General features: G+C 35.3%; 1 long non-coding RNA gene across 1 annotated transcript; it reads right to left on the reverse strand.

Moving 5' to 3' along the window:
• Positions 1-427: 427 nt before the first annotated feature.
• Positions 428-12,512, reverse strand: LOC131382021 (uncharacterized). The gene is made up of 3 exons (XR_009211171.1): positions 12,427-12,512; positions 8,025-8,132; positions 428-893 (listed from the first exon to the last, which is right to left on the reverse strand). It is a non-coding gene; the product is annotated as an uncharacterized LOC131382021 (long non-coding RNA).
• Between the last annotated feature and the right edge of the window lie 4,150 nt (positions 12,513-16,662).

The raw sequence follows: 16,662 nt of genomic DNA on the forward strand, positions 1-16,662 counted from the left end.
GGTATGACAGCACAATATTTATAATGATACTTAATGGGATAAGTTATAAAAGCATTTTTCTAATGCCTAGTTAATGGAGAAAGTGCTAAAAAGAAATTCAAGTAATTAGGAGACATCTTGGTTTTGCTAGTAAACAGTTTGCTGTTACATATATGGGGCAAGCCTAAAAAAAAAAATAAATGAGCATTTCCCCACATTACACATTGAAGATAGAAAAAGTAATTGCATAGTTATATTGTATAAACTCCAGTGAATGTTATTTCTTAAATGCCATAGAGCACCTGAGAGATATTAACAAAATCCATTAGAGTTGAATATTTTCATAAGAGGAGAAAAGTAGCAATCTTTAAAATGGCCATTTTTAAATGTTTTATTTATGTTTCTTTATCTTGTCAATTTTTGTAATTGGGGAAACAAATTTCTTTTGATTGATGACTTTTTAAAAGTTAAAAGTCCTTTTTTATGGTAAATTACAGCGTGAAATAAATATCAAGAAATAAAAATAAAACAGTTTAAAGACTAAAGATCCATTCCAACATCAGCGTTTAATAGGGACTAAATAGAAGAATTACTGTTTAAATTTAAAATGAATCTTTCCCATTGTATAGTGAAAGGCTAAATTCAATTTCCAGCTATTAAATTCATTGTAGTAGTCACTTTTCATTGTGTAGCAAACAACCTTAAAATCTCTCTCTCCTACAACCTTATTTTTATTTATTTTCTTTTTTATAGCTCTCAGGTCTGTGAGTTCCTGAAGTTTTAGCAATCTTAGCTGGATTACAATGGTTCAGCTGAGCTGGGCTCCAGTCTTCAGGTGGATTCTTGTTTTCTCACATCTCCTTCTGAAACTAGCAGCTCCCTGGATGCACTATTTTTATGACCTGAAAGAAGCCCTGAGAGGCAAGCGGAAACAAAAACACTTCTTAACTCTTTAACTGAGAATTAGCATGGTGTAACTTACACACTCATCCTTTTGGCTAAAGCAAGTCACCTGGCAATCCCAATAGCAATGGGTTAGGCAAATACATTGTGACCCCACAGAGACACCGCACTTAAAAAAAAAAAAAAAAAAAAAAAAGCAAATGAAAGGTGGTTCATTTACAACCTTGCTGCTGGGAGGTGAAGAATTGGGAACAATAATTCAATTCACTGCATATGGGTGATCATTGTTTTCTCATCTGTAAAATATTATGTGTCTGAACTTCTAATCTAACTCATTACATAAACAAATACCCACTGAATAGAAATTGTTTGTTCTTACTTTATACTATGAACTGTGCTAAGTGCTTGATGCACAAAATTTTATGAAACATTGCTACATCTGTTAGCTGAGTAAGACATTTTATTAGATAGGACAGGCTATGCTGTGTTCAAGTAACAAACAGACACCCAAATCTTAGTAATTTTAAGCTGTAAAACTTACTTATCTTCTTGGATACAGAATCCTTTTCAGGTAGGGAGTTTTTCTTGGTGACCATCCTCCAAGCAGTAATAGAGTGAACCAGGTAACTGGCATTTTATGCCACCATCTTTTATGTGGCCTTTCTGCTTATCCAAAAAGTGAAAGGCAATGTGAATGATTGTGCAAGGAGGTTCATGATCAGGCCTAGAAATAGTACATATCACTTGTTGCCACACTAATGATGGTGGTCACATTGCCACTATCCAGTTATATGGTCCTAAACTAGCTAGAGCAGTTGGTAATGTAGTGTCTCTGCTATAATTCCCTTTTATGTTCACCAAATATCTGTTTCTCTTTTTTTCCTACACATAGAACACAATTTATTTTTTCCTAAGGAGGACAACACAGAGACTCATCCAGTTATTAAATCCAATTTAAACTCCATGATCTTTAAGTCATACACAGCCCTGAGCACTAGATCCTGAAAACCTGTATATTCTTCTAGAAGTCTAAATGATCATGCCTCTTGACCAGAAAATTTAGTCATCTGACTGCAGACAGATAAATTCACACACCATGCATAGAGCCTGGATATCCAGAATAAATACTTCAATTTGGAAAGGGCATTAGGAGGAGACCTTATAGTCATCAGTCTCTAGTAATTCTGAAACACCAGTGAGCTGATATTGTGAAGTCCCTACACCCTAGAAGTGTCAGGGAGTTATTTGATATTTTTTTTTTTATCAATCTCTAAATCCACTGTATGAGACAAACTGTCTTGTCCATAGTTTTTCTTGGTCCTGGCTCCACATCCTGGAAAGCTCCTCGTAGTTCATTATTCACTTTATCATTTAAAGTGGTTTTGGAAGAGCTTGAACTCCCGGAGAGCTAGAGGCTTTTGAAATGTGCCTATTGCTCATGAAGGATGAATGCTTAAGAGTTCTAAGCATTAACATATCTTAACTTTTTTATGGTCCCTATTTTCCTTAAAACTTTGTAGGTGTCAAATATATTTGGTTCTTGTCTGTTCCAAACTTAAGTTCTTTTAATAGACATGGTTTTCAAATCTGCTTATATTGTTCTACTTTCTCACTATCACATCTGTCTCACTCAATTTAGTAGTGGCTATCTACCTTATGCTGACATTATCCCTGGGTCACTTTAAACAACTGAAAATTTTTACTGGGATAGTGGAAAAATGTATATATCTTAAATTAATTTTTTATTGTTTGGAATATAGCAGCAGTTAGCTTTTTCAACACTGCAATTTGCTCATGACCTTTTAAATTCTACCTTAAACTCATTATTGTTTATAATTTCTTATCTATTTATACCAATAACAAACAAGAAAGTGTGCTAAGATAATGATTTCCAACTTTTTTCCTTGAGAGCCACAAGCTTAATAGGCCCACAGTTTGCTTTCAAATATACCACAGATAATCAAGGTTTTTTGCCACTGCATGACTTGATTCACCTACTTTCTAGCTTCTGATTTCAATTTCCTCTTATCCACTCCCTAATTTCTTTTTTTTTTACAACAAACAAACAAACAAACAAAAAAAGTTTTAAGTTCAGGAGTACATGCACAGGTTTGTTACATAGGTACACCTGTGCCATGAGGGTTTAGGAACATACCTCAAAATAATAACAGACGTATATGACAAACCTACAGCCAACATCATGCTAAATAGGGAAAAGTTGGAAGCATTCCCCTTGAAAACAAGTACAAGACAAGGATGGCCTCTGTCACCACTTCTTTTCAACATAGTATTGGAAGTCCTGGCCAGAACAATCAGGCAAGAAAAAGAAGTAAAGGGCATCCAAATAGGAAGAGAGAAAGTCAAACTACCCCTGTTTGCAGATGACATAATCCTGTATCTAGAAAACCCCATCGTCTCAGCCCCAAAGCTTCTTAAGCCAATAAACCACTTCAGCAACGTCTCAGGATACAAATCGATGTGCAAAAATCGCTCACATTCCCATAGACCAAAAAGAGTCAGGCTGAGAGTCCAATCAGGAACAAACTCTCATTCATAATTGCCACAAAAAGAATAAAATACCTAGGAATACAGATAACAAGGGAGGTGAATGATCTCTACAAGGACAACTATAAACTACTACTAAAAAAAATCAGAGATGATACAAACAAATGGAAAAACATTCCATGCTCTTGGACAGAAAGACTCAATGTCGTTGAAATGGCTATACTCCTCAAAGCAATTTATAGATTCAATGCTATTCTACATAAACTACTATTGACCTTCTTCACAGAACAAGAAAAAATCTATTTTAAAATTGATATGGAACCAAAGAAAGAGCCCAAATAGCCAAGGCAATCCTAAGTAAAAAGAGAAAAGCTGGAAGCATCATGCTTACCGAAGTTCAAACTATACTAAAGCGCTACAGTAACCAAAACAGCGTGATATATCAGATAGGTAGACTGGATGCTGGTGTAGTGCTAACTAAACTATAAAACTCAATGACTTCATTCGACAAAAATTAGTTTGTTATCCATTCAAATTCCAATGTGTACCATAGGTTCTCTTGGATTCTTCCAGAAAACGACTCAAAAATCTAGGCTATTTCTATTTATAATATCACTATTTTCAGCATAACTCCCATGCTCTTTCAAGTAGAAGAGATTATGGAGGATGACAGAGCAAGCCTTATGTCTAGGCATAGAATACCCTTCTACACCACTGCATTAGCTAAAACCCAGTTACATGGCCCAGATTACAAAAATAACTGCAAGTAAGGCTGAGATTTATAGTTTTTATATGGGTACAGAAGGATTTAATGAGTTGGATGGGTATCTTACTAGTTTTGCCACATATAAACACCTGAAAAAAGCTTAATTCTGCATGACTTGAGGCTATCATGAGGATCAAAGAATGATCCTCTACATACAATATATACAGTAAAACAATGCATACATTTAAAGTATTATTAGGCTATTCGTGGTTGTTAAAAGTAATTGGTAATGCATATTCATTTGAGAATTATTAGTGTATACCCAGTAAACCTAGTTTTTATATGAAATTAGATGAAACTTTACATAGCCTATATAGTTCAATGCTATTTGAATTTTATTGCGTTCCAGTGAGGCAAGAAATATGTGTATCTAATGTAATGTATATGACCCATGGGTCAATATAATAGGAACTCATAGTCTCCAGATCAGACCTGCAAAAACAATAGATCTAATTCTCCTTTCAACTAAATTTAAGTAAATATAATCTGTTATTGCTATTATTTGTAAGGTAGTCAAAAGAATTAAAGCCAAGAAGAAAAAAAAAATTTCCTGGCCATTAGTATGATATATCCATATTATTTGCATTGGATAGTCATTGTACACTATTTAACATAAACATAAATATGCAAGGTCAAATGATAATTTAGCCAATCACTATATAACACTATACATGTAAACAAAACATTGTAATTACAGTGACATGGAAAGCACAAATTAGCTAGTTTCAGAGCACTCATGGGAATGTTCAAGAATCAGCAATTCTTTGGCACTATATTCAAGAGCATGGAATCTTGTCTTAATTCATTTTTCTGTCAATTCAAAATCACTGGATGAGTTCTCTCAAATGTTGAACATTTTTCCAGGCACAAAGTTATAACATTTTCCTACTGGATTACAGAGAACAAAAAGTGAGAAAAGAGGGACAAGTTAAAATTTCTTGGCTAATATATGTTGTTTTTAACTTATATTTACTCTAGACAGAATTAATCCATAGTGGAGTATAAAATAAAATTACAGATTTGGGAACATGACGTCTTTCATATTTTGATATCACCAGTTATTAGCCCTACAACTTTGAACAAATCACATAATTGTTCATAATTACTGGTTAGTAACTGGTTTTGGATAATAGAAAAAATAATAATATTTCTATATCACAGATTGGTTCCAAAGATCATATAAGACAATGTAACGTAAAAGCACTATGAAACTAAATTTCTGTACAAATTTAAAGTATTATTGTTGCTTCTAAAATTACCTTAATGGATTATGTTTCAGATGAGGCCTTGGTTTTTTTTTTTCAATTATTATTATTATTGTTCATAGTTGTACCTTAGGCCATAAGACAGACATTATTCTTAACCTTTTCTCTTTTCATTATTTCTATTTCTCCTGGTGCATTAAATTTAATGTAATAAAATTGTCTCTTTCCAACATGTAAAATGCATTTATAATCCCGACTATAGGAAGACAGGCAATATAATAAAAATGTATAAAAAATGTATATCTAAAGATCAAGATGAAAGATATGAGTCATTTGTAATACAACCTGTCATCAAAAGCACTGAATGCCAGAGAATATATGACATGTGCAAGAATCAATATTAAAACCATACTTAGTAGAGTTGAAGAAGGCAATAGTGACATTTAGCATTGCGTTTTACATTTTGCTAATGGACTAGAAAGTCAACTGTCATTTTGTGCTCTTTAGCAACAAAATCCACTTTATTTTCTAAAGTTGTAAATAAAAAAATTATGTTATTAACATTCTTCTCAAGTTAGATTGAAATTCATGAAATGTGATTGATGTTTTCCTTTCTGTCTTTCCTATACTCTTATTGGTTTCGATAAGAGAAATCTAAGGTCAACTTAATTTTTTAAACTGTAAAATCAATAATAATGATTATCATGGGTTCTTTCTGAGTTTTGTCATAATTGACCAGGAGTTATTCAATAATCATTGCAAGCAAGATATTACTTATGTTAGCGTGATTTATTTTAAAACTACTCAGAAGCTGAAATTTTACATATAAACATAAACACAGCATGAGTGGTATATGGAAGTGATAAAAATATGTATAACACCTGATAAAAGTGAATATTTCCTATAGACCCCAAATTGACCCAATTTCTTTTTAAAGCTTTAAAAATTATCTTATTTTTAATGTGTTTAGGTTTAGTGTAAAATAAATCTTGAAAATTATACTTGGAAATTATATTCATAGCTATATCTAATGGAAGGGTTGTGGTAATTTCTATTTACTGGTTTTTTTTTTTTTTTTTTTTTTTTGAGACAGAGTTTCACTCTTGTACCCAGGCTGGTGTGAAATGGCATGATCTTGGCTCACTGCAACCTCCACCTCCTGGGTTTAAACGATTCTCCTGCCTTAGCCTCCCGAGTAGCTGGAGTTACAGGCACGCACCACCATGCCTGGCTAATGTTTGTATTTTTAGTAGAGATGGGGTTTTGCCATGTTGACCAGACTGGTCTCAAACTCCTGACCTCCCTGCCTCAGCATCCCAAAGTGCTGGGATTACAGGCATGAACCACCATGCCCGGTTGGTAATTACTATTTTTTGCTCATCATTGAAAACATATTTTCATGTTACTAGTGCTATGTATAACAAAAACATAGAAGTAAATATGCATCACTGTATTTATTTAATATTGATTGTCCTCTATGTAGCAAAGTAATTACATTTTCAATATTCCACAGATAAATGAAAATTATTTCATTACCCTTAAAGAATATTTTCAGTGTATCTTTTAAATTTTCATTATATCTTTTAAAACCATGATACTGTTTTCTCATTACTTTTAATAGTTATCCACCTCTCCAATGCATGTAAAAGCAGCAAGGCCATGAAAATGTGTATAGCTCAATAAAACTACCATAGAAGTTTGACATTTAAAGTGCTTCTCCTGCTCATCTTGGCCACTACTGTCGTACTTGAAAGACAGCTTTTGTATAAAGAAAGGTGATAGGGCCCAACAGAAAAGTTGTATGACTGCACTTTTCTTAACAACTAAATGACAGGTACAGTGGTAGCAGCTACATCTACATCAATCATGCCAAATCTAACACACATTCTTCTGGGTGTGAGAGAAGAGACTACCGAAAATCTGGTATAAAATGAAGCAAAAGTATCACATGCTTTGAATTAAATGCACACACACAAAAGATATGCAGTGAATTATCCACATACTGAGGATGATTTTGCTTTCTTGTCTTATTCTGCCTTCTTCCTTTTAAGTTCCACTGATTGCTAATCCAACTATTGCCTGCTCCTTATTTTTGGTATGCACAGAAAAATGTAAACAGTTGTATATTACCAGACATGCTCAGTGTCCTTCAACAGGCAATATCTTTTGTATGAACCTATTAATTGCCACATCTCTACCTCACTAACTTACTTTTTAGTGGTGTTTTTATGAACCTGGAAAGCAATCCAATGAATTAACAGGCAAAAAACATAAGCATCATTCACTTCTGACTTGCACTTTGGATTGGCAGGATAATTTTCAGGAATGACTTAGCTAGTCAGGTGTAAAGGCACACAGCCCTGGGTAAAAATCTACTCTGCAATCCAAAGTCTGCAATGACCTTGAGCCAATTATTCAACACCCAAAATCTTCAGGTGGAATTAAAAATCTGAATCAAAGTCTCATAGGAATACTAATAATATTACAGATAATATATATAAAAGATTCGTTTAGTGCTTGGCATACAAGGAACAGTCAGTAAAAACTGGCTCTAATTACTAAGAGGGAACATTACATATTGGCAACCCAAGTTTGATGATGATACTTAAAAACTTAAATTATCTTCAGCTTAGGAAAAGTAAAGATGTCATTTCATATTTGAGTACCTCTAGAGTGCTGGGAACTTTGCAGAGCAGAATTAGACGCTGTTCTTGACTTACTGTTTACTGAAGTACTTGCTTTTTGCTATTGATTTCTCAACCATGACATAAGACCTTGGAAACAAGAGTGTAGGTAACAATGATTTAAACATAAAATAGAAAATTGCTTTTGAGATTCTTGCTTGTTGGGGTGCTAGCTTTCAAAATATATTGAGGATCATCTAAAATTTATAATATATTTTCATACTTCTCAAAGAGAAATAGTACATTTAACAGTATGTGGTTTCTTTATCCATCTCTAGATTGATATAGTAAAGATCCACCTCATTATCAAACTAATAAAGGGAGGGCATACTATATGCCAGGCATTGTTCTAAGGCTTTCACATGAATTCTTTTTTTTTTTCATTTTGACAATGCCATGAACTTTGTGTTTTTTCCACATTTTTGGTATTGGGTTCTGAGGATTATAGAAGGTAATTATATAAGCATAAAGTCTAAATTCTTTCACTGTTTCCTGTATTTTTCATCTTTGTCAAAGAATTCTCCAATTTCACCACCTGGAATTTTTTTTTTTTTTTTTTAAATATCATCCAGGCTGGAGTGCATTGGCACAATCTCGGCTCATTGCAACCTCGGCCTTCCGGGCTCAAGCAATTCTTCTGCCTCAGCCTCCCGAGTAGCTGGGATTACAGGCATGCACCACCATGCCAGGCTAATTTTTGTATTTTTAGCAGAGAGGTTGTTTCACCATATTGGCCAGGCTGATCTCAAACTCCTGACCTTGTGATCCGGCCGCCTCAGCCTCCCAGAGTGTTGGGATTACAGGCATGAGCCACTGCGCCCGGCCCTGGAATTCTTGAAGTTATTTTGATTACTCGCCTTCTCTTATCTCCTTTACCTAAGTCAATAAATCCTTTATATTTCACTTCAAATGTCCTTACCTTTTTCTTTTTTTTCAGTGTGACCTACCATAAAATCTTTCTAATTGACTCCCGTCATAGCTCGCACTGTCTTCAATCCTTTCTCCCTTTCTCTATATGGTTGTTACAATTTTCTCCCTAGAGGAATTTGTTCATGTCACTTCTCTGTTTGAAAGCCTCCAGTGACTCCTTAGCAAGGCTTCCCTGGTTCTTAACAACAGGCATATTCCTGCACCTTGAGCCTCAATGCTGGCCAGCGCCCACACTATCACCCCACCCCAATCTTCCATACATCCATCACATATAAACACACTCTCTGGGGCTGCAAAGTCAAACCTTTAATTACTCCCTACACAATACCACGTCATGTCTGTGCCGTTTGCTTGGACTACCCTCAAAATTATGTATAGACTTTCCCCAATTCAACTTTATTGTAGGCTGAAGTCTCTGTGACTCTCTGAGACGTATTTATAGGAAGTTTATTGGAGATGTTTTCAGCAACAATGCATATGAGAAATGAAGGAAGCAGTATTGGTCAGAGGAGAAAGTGAACTATGATACAGTTAGAACACAGCCCTCAGCCAATCCTACGGGGTTAGCTGGAGCCAGGAAGGACGTTCAAAGATATCTCTACTTGAAGAAAGGGAGGCAAGTCATCGAATAATATTGAATAAGGGCGTACCCTGGGGAAGAACCATGACATTGGACAAAGGGGGTCTCTTCACCTCAGGATAATTACTAAGGAGGAATTTATCCCAGTAGGAAGCAGAAAAAGAGCCTCAGTCCAGAAAGAGGCTCTAGGTGGCGCCTCACAACACCATCAACACCCATAGTGGAATGAGTCTTCCTTCTCTAAGTCTCCTGTGTTTAGAGAAGTCTCTCTCCCAACACATGCAACATTGGACTCCAAGTGTATTAGATTCCCTCATGATGCCCTGAGCTCTCCCGGGGCTGCCTTTACACAGTTAGCAGCCATCCCAGTAGTGCCTGGCACCTTGGAGGCTTTTATGAAGAATAAATGAATCCATCAAACAGCAGTTGGATTAATAACAGCATAAAATAAACTACACCTCAGAAAACAATACGTAATGCTCTGTGCTGTTTTGTAAAATAGGTATAACAGTTGTGTGATGGTAAAACAGAAGTGTTAATTAACATTGCTGTTTGGTTACATTGGTTTCCAAGGAGGTAAAGGAACCTGCTGAGAAGAGGTTTAGTATGTAAAGAAATCTCTAAAATGGAAAAAAAAAAAAAAAAAAAAAAAACCGTTTCAGAGGCACAATAAATTACCAACATCAGTTAGAACTGAGAAAGAAGAAGACCTGACAAAACTACAAATTTGAAAGAAAGGATGATCAGAGACTCTTAATTTGAAGACTGACTGGGGAGAACTGGAATGAGATATGGACCAGAGGGAGAAATTGTTGAAAAATATTTGGAATCAACTAAGCTCAGGGTTACAAATCAAACACTGTTTTGCAAAACCACTACAGTGATGCAAATAAATTCTCAAGTAGCTACTTGAGTAATTATTTTGGTAAAATATATGATTGTTTCAGTTGCTGTAGAGACTGTCTGAACTCTCTGAGAAAAAATGGTAAATGGCACACCCTTCCTAGTCCCTGGAATATTTTAGACTCACAGTAAATGTTTGTTTGCACACCTCCCTTTCTTAAAGGAAAAGCTTTCAAGGCGGCCTTACTTTTCACTTTAAATACTTGTGCTAGAGCCCATAAAATTAGAATTATGGCATTCAGGGATGTCCTATTGGCACATCATGCCTCTCACAAAAGGCTGTAGTAACATACATGACTCAATCTAAGACTTCAGAAAAATGAAAATGGCTGTTTATCTCTTTTTTTTTCTGTCTGGATAATTCCTTGTTCCTTTCTTTTTTTCTTTGCTTCATGCTCCTCACACCCTCACCTAATTTCTATAAGTACGATACAGCTAATATGCTCATTTTAGGTGTATTTAATATGTAGAAGTTGTGCTTACAATGTATGTGTATATTGAAGATAGAAGTAGAACACGTATCTTCTCTGAAAATTAATAAAATTGGTTGCTACTGAATTCAGCAAGCAATATTCAGTATCTATATCTTGTAAAGCAGTGCCCTATAAAATATTCTAGAGAATGATAAATGAAACATAAGAATGTTGAGAAAGAAGACAAATAAACCCCTTGCAGAAATGGACAAGAGAATGAAATATGTGCTATGGTTGAGTTGCAATTAATGTGCTATGAGAGCAAAGAGGTAAGAATGACCTAAGGAAGATCAGAAGATGCAGCCCTTTTCACACCTTTTGCGTGTCCCTAATCATTAGCTAATTGACTCCTGCATGTAAATCTGTGTCATCAGCTCTGTATGTGTTTCCTAGTAATTAACCATTTTTCCAGTTAGTTTTATGTATCTTCCATCTGTGCCTTTTTAGATGCAGGGAAGTTATTTTAGGAAGATCATATACACACCAGTCTCAAGATTGCCAGTTTTATAATGAGCAGAAGTTGACGGAAAGGAGACCAAACAATATGACACACAACTCAGTATTAAATGTGGCTTGGATACCAGCAATGAGAAATATTATAGTTGAAAATAACTGGAGAAAGCAGCAAAGTTCACAAGAATAATTTTGAGGAAGTAAATTGGAAAGAAAAATCTGTAAAAAATAATATATAGCTCAATCATGTTAGAACTATTATGATATAGCAACTAGAGTGACAGGATCTGGGACAATGACTACTCAAGGCTGTTTCAAGATATCTGGAACATAGCAACAAGATAGAAACATTAGATTTGGTGCTAAATTCAAACTGAACTTGGAGATTGTATCTAGAAATTGATTGCAAACTGGAGATTGAGAGAATTTAGCTGACTTGATGATAAAATCATCTGAAATTGAGAAGTCACAAACGTGTTTTGCAGGATTGCAGAAAGATTCACATTATGCTCCTATGTGCAAAGGGAATAAAGATCCTGCATTTTTCTATAACTGTTCCATCTTGCTTCCTACCCTCCAATAGCTAGGCAGCAGTAAAATTAAGTAAAGACTACATTTATTTGTGTCTCAGCATTATCTAATTTATTATCTTTTTTTTTCTTTAGCAAATGTGTCTTCTTGAATGATTCAAAATGCATCAAGCTTCTCTTACATTCTCTAAGATACCTTTTGGGTATATAAGAATAGAGGCATAGCTGATGACATGACCTTCAGTTATGGGGAAAGAGCCTAGTTCAGCTACTATATAATATGCCCTAGCTTTTACGCTAAAGTACTGTTTAACTGAGCCGCTGTTTTGCCTGATTCTGTTGGCAACAGCTAGTGATAGCTGGTGATTTTGTTGGCAACAAGCTGGCAATATCTTTTATTTCATGGTTTCAATAGTGTCTAAGGCTCTTCCCTCTTGAATTGACTTCAAATTTCTGCTGCTTCTCCCATCTAACACATGACCTATTTGGTCTAATGGCATCTCCTATGAGATTACCTTGCCGTCAATCACAGGAGGTCACGTTGCCCTCTGATGCCTACACGTCAGTGACACACAGGAACACAGAGGTAATTGAAACACAAACTAGACCTTCTTTTTCCCTAAAAACACAGCTCTACCTTCCAATCGTGCCCAAGGTTCCAATGTTACCACAGGAACACTATGCAGGATTCTGTTCCCTGCATCCCAAGGAGGTGGCTGGGCAATATCCCACACGAAGTTGACTTCAAATTCAAATTAATTCATGCTTCTCCAAACATTGCTGGCTTTGCAATTTCAGTGCTGGGAAATCAGATCATATGACCATCCTGATCTAGACTTCTTCAATGTCTTTGCTCATCTACTTTTTTCTTTCAAATTCCTGTAGAATTGAAAGTGAAAGGATTTTCATTTATTTCCCCCACTCCTCTTCCTGGGAATTCTACTACATCAAACTCTATTATCTAAACTCCCAGGACCAGACAATAATATGTTTTATAGAAAAATTAAAAGAAAATCATTTTTCACAATAATCCCTGTTTTTTGAGTCTATAGACATCTACATTTTATTTTGAATATTAATTTATAAGTATTATATTTATTTTTCTCTGTATTCCTTCTGAGTTTTATGAGCATGAATGCCATGAGACTTGCCCTTAGAGATATGAAGAGCCTCTGGAAGTTTTAATACATCCTCCCTGCCCCTATGTGAAATTGACTAGGTCCTTTTTATTTTAAAAATCCTAGAAAAGAGATCAAAGCAGGCTAAATGAAAGCCATGTTACACAAGGTATAAGACTGGGGCTAGGATTTTTTAATTAAGTGTACTCAGTTTAGTTACACCATTTTTGTTATTCTTTTGAAATTGAAGTTATTGACCATCTTCAGGTTATATATTAAATGCCGATTTCTCCACAGAGTAAACACCGGAGGGCGCATATCTAAATTAACAACAATAAAAAAACAAAACTCTCTGTTAGTTGGGGATGAGGTGGTTTTGTAATTTAAATACACAATATTCTTTAAAAAATACTCTGACAAAAAGTTATATAAGAAACACCAAATAAGAAAATATTACAAACCTTTATTTATTGAGCCTTGATTGATACAGGATTGACAGAGAAAATAAAAATAAGGACCCTGCATCTAGTTATTATATAGTAAATAGAGTAGATGTTAGGATCATAAAAAACAAAGATATAAAGCTGACTATGGTTTACCAGCCTATAAATCAAAATGATTGTTATAATTTCATTTTATTCATCCTTTTTCATTTACTCCTCTTCATTAAAAACTTTGTGCTGCATATTGACCATATGTAGTTGTGTTTTGAGATTTATCTGTCCACAGGTTCAGGGAGCACAAATTACCTAAGTATGAATATTAGATAAATGGATGTTCTTTACCTTCTTTTCTTTTGTTGAAACAGAATCTTGCTCTGTAGCCCAGACTGCTGTGCAGTGGCGCGATCTCGGCTCACTGCAACCTCTGCCTCCTGGGTCCCAGTTCAAGCAATTCTCCTGCCTCAGTCTTCCAAGTAGTTAGGATTACAGGCATGTGCCACCAGGCCCAGCTAATTTTTGTATCTGTAGTAGAGATGGGGTTTCACCATGTTGGCCAGGCTGGTCTTAACTCCTGACCTAGTGATCTGCCCACCTTGGCCTCCCAAAGTGCTGGGATTACAGGTGTGATCCACCGCGCCTGGACTCTTTACCTTCTTGACCTAAGATTAAGGTTTATTAGAAAGAGGATCTTTGGACAGTATAACATAGCAAAGCAGATTCATACTACCCAGGATACTTGTTTTAAATAAGCTTTGTATTTTAGAATAGTTTTAAACTTACGAAAAAATTACAAAGGTAATACAAAGAGTTCCTGTATATTTCCCACTCAGTGCCCTCTGTTGTTGCCATCTTTTATTACTATAGCACATTTATTATAATTAATGAACCAAAATATACAGCTAATGAATCAATACATACTTGATTAAAATTAAGAGAAGACTAAATCAAGATAATATTAGTAGTAATTACAGTTGTAGTATTAGTAGTGACATCTGAATGGTTTAGGAATAATGGATACTTTATGTGTAGTTGAAACCAGGCCTCAAACAGTTGTCATCAAGATTATGCTCCTCCCTTAATTTTTCCTTTTATTGCCATAATGTAACTAACTCTACATTCCCTTTCTTGGCATCATTCAGACAGAAATTTCCAACATAGAAAGATATTCACAGCAAGTTCAGTCTCACATCTATATTCATGACAACCATTGCATATACTATTTCTAACGAATCTTAAGATTGATCTTCATTGGACTGATTCACGACATGTGACCCTTCCTGTGTCAATTGCCATGGGGAAGTGAACATGTGGATTGACCAGACCAGCATTACATTTAGCCCTGGATCAACGGGTGGGATTAACTTTCCCAATTACAGCCCAGTTATGAAAAAGATGATTCTTATTACATTAAGTAGCTGATAGAAGAAGAGAGAATACATACTGCATACCAAGAAGACAAAACTATCTCTACTATAATATGCATATGAGTTGATGTCTTAATGTTGAAAGAATCTCCAAGCACAGTAGTTCACAAACATTGCTAGTTTGAATTGTATCTAGAAAATGCATGGTTGGATTTTTCTATTTTTGTGAAAATGGCAAGAGAAAAAAGATGCTCTCTTCTTTCATGTTGACTATCTTGCAAGTTGGTTATCTTTATTTTTCAATAAAAATAAGAAACCTAATTGATCCAATATTAAATGCATGTTTCCTTCACAGCTCCATGACACAAAATAATCCAAATTCCTCTAGCAATATTTTCTGATACTTTACATATAAAGTATTTTACAAGAATTAAGAAATAACTAGGGATATTTCAAGTTTTACTTTAGAGTACAAGATTTACCTTCCTGAAAATAGCAATAATAGTTAATATTTCTTGTAGATTCCAAGCGCTTTGAAAAATATTTACAAACAAGACACCATATAATTTGCAGAGCAACTAATTAAGATTTTACAATTATTATTTTTATGATATAGAGGAAGCAACTTAATCAAAGGAACAAAGCAAACTCTAGCAGGTCAGACAGCTAGTAAGTATTTTTATCAGATATCACTTATATATCTTCCTTCGAGATCTTCTTCACTTCTTCCAGCTGGCCAGGGGTGATAGTTGATGCACCCCCAGTTAATGCACAGGCATCCCCTTTGTGTGGATTCTGACCAAAATTATCACCACTCTATTCATGGATCTAATGAATAACTTCTGCCCTTTGCCCAGGCTTCTCTGTTGATGCTGAGGTATAAGATATCATTTAAGCACTTGCTACCTACATCTAAGCCACCTGCAAGTGAGAAGGAAGTATTACTCTGAATGTGAATCTTTAACCAACGGGAGACAAATTTTTCTCCATTCCTTTGTATTCATGACCTGTCCTGAGAAGCAGTTATTAATAAGGCTTCCTGGAAGTTATTCTGGTGTGATCAAGCAACCAATCACACTTCCTACCATGTGGTGGTCAGCCTGAGAGTGCACCCCCATATAAGCTCTTGTTTCTTCCCTGCCTCACTTTCCTTTGCCCTTGTGCCTGCTCCAGGGATCATGCTCTTGAATAAAGCTTTAACACATAGCATTTGCTTCAGGCTCTGTTTCTCAGAAATTCAATCTAAGACAGTTGATACCAGGAATGACCCAAGAAAGTGAACCGTTAGTTTCATTTATTAAAGCTGCATTACTGATGAGCCTCAGCTGTAAAGATCTCTTTGCTGGTGTTTAAAGGGACGAGTGATAAGCTCTGGCATGCTGTGACATATTATTAAGGCATTCCCTTGTGGTTAAATGGGATGTGGTGTATATGGAAGATCAGACTTTAGGATATGTAGTGGCTGTATGTTTATATGGTATGGGGACAACGATAATTATAGAGACCGTGGATTGGGTGGGCTTTTGTTAATAATATTGGAAACTTTGAAAGAGAAAATTACAGGCTTACAGCAGCCAATTGCAAATCTGTGGCATTCAGTGAAAGCCACAGGGCCTCTATGGCTTCATTTATGCAGCACCTTGACATCTATGAGTATAGAGCACACAGCAGAAAATTAGACCGAAGATTTCATTGTAACTGTGACAGAACCACACAGTTGATGTTTAGAGGCAAGACTGATGTAATTACTCTAGCGGGTAACAAGAAGAGAATGGAAATAAGGATGTCTTGATACATAGGTATCTGTGGTAATGGCAAATAAATCC

Source organism: Hylobates moloch, unplaced genomic scaffold (genome assembly GCF_009828535.3).
Source record: "Hylobates moloch isolate HMO894 unplaced genomic scaffold, HMol_V3 SCAFFOLD_19, whole genome shotgun sequence".
Lineage (NCBI taxonomy): Eukaryota > Metazoa > Chordata > Mammalia > Primates > Hylobatidae > Hylobates > Hylobates moloch.